General features: G+C 38.6%; 1 long non-coding RNA gene across 1 annotated transcript; it reads left to right on the forward strand.

Moving 5' to 3' along the window:
- Positions 1–459: 459 nt before the first annotated feature.
- On the forward strand, positions 460–3,706 carry LOC125502081. The gene is made up of 3 exons (XR_007279899.1): positions 460–692; positions 1,458–1,603; positions 1,760–3,706. It is a non-coding gene; the product is annotated as an uncharacterized LOC125502081 (long non-coding RNA).
- The last annotated feature ends 3,749 nt before the right edge of the window (positions 3,707–7,455 follow it).

The raw sequence follows: 7,455 nt of genomic DNA on the forward strand, positions 1-7,455 counted from the left end.
GCCCAGGGATAAATGACGATCGCGCGATCTCGAATCTTCTGGGGACCACGCGAGACGACGCACGACGACTTCGCTCCGAATATATTTACAGTTTTATTGTGGAAATATTTATTGATAGACGCTAAATTGTTAATAATTGTCTACCTAAAAGTGCTAACATCAAATCGCGATAACAGTGGGCCTCCCAGCAATGTTTGGGTAAGTAAAAACTTGATATTCGTAATTGCTCGTATTGGCGTGGGTAGTCGCCATGCCCAACGCCGAGTCGGCCGGGTGCGAAAATAAATTTGAATTTTCGTAAAAAAATATCAATCTAGTGCAACAGATTGAGATCTCGATTCGGAATAATATCATTTTTCGATTCTTCTTCTACATTCCATTGGTGATAATTGGGTAAAAATTGGGTAATAAATGGTTCATTGTAGGAATAAGGGTCATAATTTTCAGTAGTTATTTATCGGTTGCTAGGCCGGTTGCTAAGATGAGCCGGGCAGGGGGGAGACATACGACGATCGCGCGAGCCTCAAATCTTCAGGGGGCTACACGAGACGACGCACGGCGACTTCGCTCCGAATATATTTACAGTTTTAGTGTTGAAATATTTATTGGCAGACGCTGAATTGTTATTAATTGTCGACCTAAAAGTGTGATTATCAAATTGTGACGAGTGTGGGCCTGCCAACAACGTTTAAGTAAGTAAAAACTTGATATTCGTCATTGCTCGTATTGGCGTGGGTATCGCCATGCCGTGCCGCCATGCCGAGCTCCGAGCCGGTCGGGTGCGAAAATAAGTTTTAATTCTCGTCGCGAATAATCATCTAGTGCAAGAAATTTCATCTCGTTTGGGAATAATATGTATTTCCGCTCGCTTTATACGTTCTATTGGTGAGCATTGGGTAATAATAGGTCTCGAAGGACGGTTGACGGTCATGATTTTCCGTAGTTGTTTATCGGTTGCTAGGCTGCGGTGGGAGAGGGAGAAGCATACGCCGGTCGCGCGATCGTCAAAATTCCAGGGGATAGATCGAGACGTCGCAATTAGCAAGGTTACTCCAAATATTTACAATTGTATAGTTGAAATATTAATTCATAGACGCTGAATTGTTGACAATTGTCGACCTGAAAGTGTTATCATCAAATAGTCATGGGTGGGGGCCTACTAGTATTGTTTAAGTAAGTGAAAACTTGATATACGGAATTCCTTGCTGGCGTGGGTAATCGCCATGCTGAGAATAAATCCAAATTTGCGTTGCAAATATTAATCTGGTGTATGAGATCGGGGCTTCGTTCGCATTCGATAGTTTTTTTCTGCTAATGAATGAATTCTAGTCACTGATGATAGTTTCTCGATGGATCCTACAATAAAATACAGATTGAGTCAAAGCGCGTAGGGTGGCTAGCAAAATTCTAGTATTTTACATACATCTTCAAGTAGTTTATATTTCTAAAATTCATAGATAGTGTGCGACGCAGTGCAAAAATGGAAGGAAGGACGAAGGATGGACGTAGGAATCGGCGTTACAAGGTGGTGAATCCAGCAGAAGAAAATCAACTCTCGCAGCAAAGTTGGTCCCCTGGCTGGTGTATCAGTGTTCTAAAAGTGGTAAGTAGTGAACAGTCACTTTTTCATGATCTAGTCTATTACGTGAGTTAGTAGCCATCATTCATCTTCAAACAAGAGTCATCGATGTCGGCTAATAGCTGTCGATTGTTACAAAAGTATTTCAAATTGATTAATTGGGTTTTTGTCAATTTACAGATCATGTGTGGTGCGGTGTAGTGCTGAGACTAAAGATGAGACTTAATCGAGTGTCGAGACTGTGACTTGAGTGTTGAGACATTAGAACTGAGAACTTGGACTTGAGTGCTAGTGAAATGTTTGCTTGAAAACAGCAATGCAAGTACGAAGAGGATGGATTTGGGAAGCAGCTACGGTAGCAGTGAATGCAGAAGAAGAAACCCAACTTCGGCAGAGTCTGTGAGTCGTGTGTGTTGAATTTGCTGTCTAACTTTCCTCAATCTTTTCTATCGCGTAGCATGGCGGTACCAATGTTCTTATTTATATGTATTATGTACTATTATGTAATTTGATTTATCGATTCCAGCTTTCAAAATAGTTTATCATTTTTTTTGCAATTCAAGAGTCCTATTTATTAAAAAAGTCAATTCAATCAATTTATCAATTCATTAATCACAAATCTTTTAAAAAATATCTTTCTAACAAATTCAGTCGAGTCTTTTCCATAGATCTTTTAGAAATAAACTAAAAATCTAGTAAGCTTTGGATAGGATGTATTAACCCGTTCTCTCCCTACAGTGAAACTCAACAGAGTAAGTCCTGAACCACGTTGTATGATTGATGCGTATAGAATATGTGTGTTGGTGAGAATGTGATTCGTAATTAAATATGGGTAATAGGTAGGAATGGGCAGGCCGGGTGTTGTATGTGGGTCGAATAGTATGTGTGCTATTGGCGATACAAACCCTGAGTTGAGACTGGCTTGGGAACGTCAGTTTCAATCTTGGGGTTTGATTAGATCGGTTCGTTGGGTTGGGGGGTAAACCAAGGCGAGAGTAGGGAGGAATCGCGAACGGATAAGCAGGTAGTTAATAAGCGGTGCGTTTTTTCGTTTTACAGCGTTTAACAATCACATATATTTGGCATCCATTGCTTTCATCTCTGTCAATTGTTCCCAAAATCAAATCGATTCTTCATAATCTAATATTCATGATATCTAGTAATTTTTATTCAAACATTCAGTCTTATGAATAATAAAACTTGCTCAGTTATCCAACAAACTTCAATTCCTGTTGAGAAAAGTCTAGTCTTTTCTTTCATAGACCTCTTAAAGGAAAAATAAAAAATAAAGCCAAGTGATTGTTTGACTAGGCAATATGCTTCCCCTTATCTCTGTGCTAACGTGGGGCACAGAATAAGATGGGATGCTGAGCCTGAAGCCATCGTGCCGAAGAGGATCGCCGACCGCCATGCTACCAATTTTCTCTGCTTCTATTTTTCCTTTTCTTCTTTCTCTATTTTTCAATTCTTGAATGCTCTTCTTATCTTCTGTGTGTGGTAGTTGAGAGTCTTGAAGCTAGTGTGCCAATAGAGCTCGGACTCGAACTTTGCATATTTGTGAACATGTACTCACATCACCTTGCTAAATGTTTCAGATCTTCAAGTGAGAGGATTTAGCCTACCAGAGTCTTCAATTAGAAAATACTTGGATTACATGGAATTCTGAAACTAATCTGAATTGCTGTCTGTTTCAGGTCTACCAGTGAGCGGGGTCTTTGTCGAAGAAGTCCTCGGATAAGACAAATTTTTTCCTCGTTTTTATTCCAACACTAATATGATCTTCTGTTGGTTTCAGGTCACCGCAGAGAGCGAGGTGTTCTGAGAATACCTCGAACTTGATGGATGCCCGGAGAGCAGTCTTTCTTTGTGATTAAAGGTGCCTAAATGTTCTAGGTTTTCTACTTCATGGTACCAACGTATCATGACCAACGTTAGAAAAGACTTCGAGGATAGAAACCAAATCGAAAATGACGAAAGTGCTGCTGGCGATCAAGTAATGGATTCAGAACGCATTAACTGCAAGTGAGTTTAAATTGGATGCATTATTCTTTGAGCATCTAAAAAAAAAAGTATGGTTGCAAAATCGAACATTAGGGATAGAAGGATATTTAGTCGGTTCCACAAGAAGATTCGTGCAGAAATTCGGGATAATTTCTATCATTTATCATCCTCGAAAATGCGGTAGAAAGAGAAGATTGTTTGCGTAGGAGTCAGTCGTATATTTCGTGTACGTCGATATCGGTTTATTGGCGTATGATATTCTCGATTAGCTGCTTTCTTGCAAAATTCATCCCCAATCGAACTCGATAGATTTTGAAGGACTCGTGGATAGCGAAATGCAATTATACGCATATCCATTTCACTAAAGCTCCGTTGGTCGAATGAAGTCATTTATTGTAATCAGTGTTCGAAAATTTTTCGTTGAATTGCGATAGCTTGTCTGAATATGGCGGAACTAATTAGTAAAAAACAAAAAAAAAAACTATTCGCTACACTCTCCCCATACCCACTCGAACTAAGTTTCTTTCTCTTCCTCGGAGCGAGGCTGCAGAGCTTTAGGATCAATATGCATTCCAAGCGACGTTAAAAATATATTACTCTTTACGATTTCGCGATGCTTAACGATTGATTATAAAAAATATCGTGTGTCGAATTTGGATTATTTTAAAACGTGGCGAATAAATTCTCGTGATTTTCGATGGATCTGAACAATTTTTCAACGGATAACGTGCAAAGATGAAACAAACCTGCATCATGCAGCAAAGCGTTGTACGAATAAAAGGGTGAATTGAGAGAACTTGCAAAAACGTTCAAACGGGGAATCGATAGTGACGTCTACGAGGCGAAGGTAACTTTAAAATAAAAAGTATACCGCGAGGGATGATAAACTATAAAAGAAAAGCGAATTTAACAGATAATTTCCGTAACGTAAAATACATTCCGTGGTAAATTTCCTGAGTTATGAAGCGAAATTTTTAAGCCTATTACGAGCGTTTATTATATTAATCGAATGGTGCAAAACGGTATGAGTTATAATAAATTAAATCAAATAGCGAATGACGTATTCCAAGGACTATATAAATCGGCCAAATAATTCAGGATATATAGGTACACACGCACACCGAACCACGTTACGTTATACGCGTCCTAAAGTCTCGTTGAATATTTCGACGAGATCACCTTATGTAATGGCCAAATGTAATTAGCATGGGCTAATGCTAGAGTTAGTTTAGCGTAGGTTACGACGTAATCCGATTTCTCGTGCGTTAATACTCACGCGAGCTTCCTTCTATATACGATTCAACTAGTACCCGCAGGTTACCTAGGTTGTTTCGGGACACCATATACTACCGACAGTACCTTCGGGTTTTCGTCGGCGATCCTACAAACGCCCGTTACTTCCAAGGGATTTCCACGGGTCTTCGGGATATAGTCGAATTTATATACAGATAAACCCATATAATACAACAACTTTAGTGTCGCTGCCCTTCTCTTAGCTTCTACTATGTATACATGTGTTCAGTTCCCTCAGGACTCCGCTGTGTGCAGATATTATACGGTATACATGCCTATATACCGGTATGGGACATTTCCCGTAAAATTCTTCACCCCAATTCCGTACTTTATTTTTTCATCAGATGACCAAGTTAGCTATGCTCTTTTATACGTTCGCTGAATTTTGCGCTTTTTTTACGGGATCCATTAATCGCGTAACGAACTTCAAAACGTTTGATACGATAAGTTTAGCCGAGTCCTGCATTTATTAGTATCAACAAATTTGAGAATCAAAAAATATAAGTAAATTTCTCGGTGAAATTTTATTATTCCCTAGATATTATTTCCTTTGCTAACATTACGTATTTGATAGGTTCTTTTCCGTACTTTCACTTGAAATTATCCAGTTCGTTATTCTTTGGATGTTTTCGATTTTCGGGCTCGAAACGAAGTATTTTCAAAATCGATAGAACGTTCCATGTAGTTTTCATTCTTCATCAATCATATAATCCTTCGTCGATATTATCTGAAATGATGAAAATTGTTGCACCGCGTATCCTGTTGTCATACATAAAATTGAGTACGTTCGTCGTCAGATCTTTGATAATATCGCTCAAAAAGCTGTCACCATTGATGATGAAGGATGAGGTCCTTCACCGAAGTTCTCACCCTGTCTTCACCGTGCACAGTTTGACCATGTCGATCCTTATCGCGTTTTCCAAAAATCTCTAAACAACCTATTAAAAGATCGGGTCGGATGGCGCACGAGTGATTATATGCAACTCGTTGCAGAGTCACTCCAGAAATTTAACCGTTTCCAAAAAATTCTTCCCCTTAAAATGAGCGATAAAAAAAGAGAGAAAAGTGAACCGAATTGCGTGAATTCAGAGTTCGGTACCGAGCGAGATGAGTTTTTTTTTTTCTCTCTGTCAGAAAGAATGAAGAGAAAAGAAAAAAAAAAAAAAAAAGAAATTTGACGTGAAGCGATAATGAGAACGAGCTGTGATTCTGCTGCACCACCACCATGATAACATCTGCAGCTATCGCGCGTCGTTTCGTTGCATGCAGTTGCTAATTAGTAGCATATTCAAAGCTCTGCCTGGAGGGTAGGTGGATAAAAAAATGAAAATAAAAAAATTACAAGACCATAAAAAAAAATAAAAAATATATGACTGCGAACGGAAAAGGCATATGGTGTTGGGTACGGGTATACGTACGTACGAGTGAAAATTTAGTTCTCGCGTTACATGGATCGACTCGACATTCAGTAATCCACCTTCATCTAGCGCTAGCTATAAAGAGTAACCACAGCATCTCCACTTTTCGTATGATTTTCTGTAGTTGAAATTTGTAACTTTTTTTTTTGCCCTTTTTTTCTCATTCTTTTTCATTCAAACAACGACTTGAAGATAATTGTGCGTTGCTGCTGACAAAAATAAAAGATCCATCTTTTGTGTCTCCGTGAAAGATTAACCGTATCACACGAATATAGACGTATATGTGTATGAATATTTTTTATTTTATTAATTTTTTTTTTTTTTGCAACTCGTTAGCGTCGACAAAAATCTTTTTATATTGAAAAGGTTTGTGCTATATAGTCGGGGGAGGATGGGGTCGATCTTTATCCGCTCTACAGTTGTTTGTAAATCCATTCGCCCGTTTTCTTTCAATTGTTCCTACACGATGTTACATCAGTCGAGACGAGACTGTAAGGAATAAAAGAATTAAATAGGAAATGAGAAACGAATGTTGTTGGTTTTCCGGTTTTATTAGGATACATAGGTATAACGTTAATGTAAGACTCGGCGAGCACCAGACGATGAAATCAGAAGAAGCGTAACGTAGTCCTTTAATTAAAAATCTTCTTAATTCTCGGGGACCCGTTAAAAAAATTTGTGCATAAGTACAATATTCACGACATAAAGTACGACACACAGAAAGTCGACTAAAGATGCTACAGATGCTCAGGGCAGGAAAACAAAATTTTTTTTCTAACGTCTCTTTAAGATTCCGCTTGACGTTATTTTCTCCGTAGCTAATTATTTTCTCCTCTTTCGAGATATCAGATGCTGAAAAATCGTGTCCGTTTCTATGGAGGAAAATAAAAAAAAAAAAAAACAGAAGCACCAATTTGAGTGGAATTTGGTACGAATCATGTAATATTGATAATTTTGACATTTGTGGGACAGACCCTCGTACCGTCATCCTCGATATTTTTTGCGTGTTACCTAAGCTCTTTCGGCAAATTTTCCCAACCATCGACAAAAATCCATGGCGAAAATTTCCTCCGATCCATCAATGGTATCCGTCGAGACGTGAAATTTGAATGGAAAAAAAGATCGAATCGGATTAATTCAGTGCGTAGAAACTGCTGTTGCACT

The sequence above is a fragment of the Athalia rosae genome, chromosome 8 (assembly GCF_917208135.1).
Source record: "Athalia rosae chromosome 8, iyAthRosa1.1, whole genome shotgun sequence".
In the NCBI taxonomy this organism is placed as follows: domain Eukaryota; kingdom Metazoa; phylum Arthropoda; class Insecta; order Hymenoptera; family Athaliidae; genus Athalia; species Athalia rosae.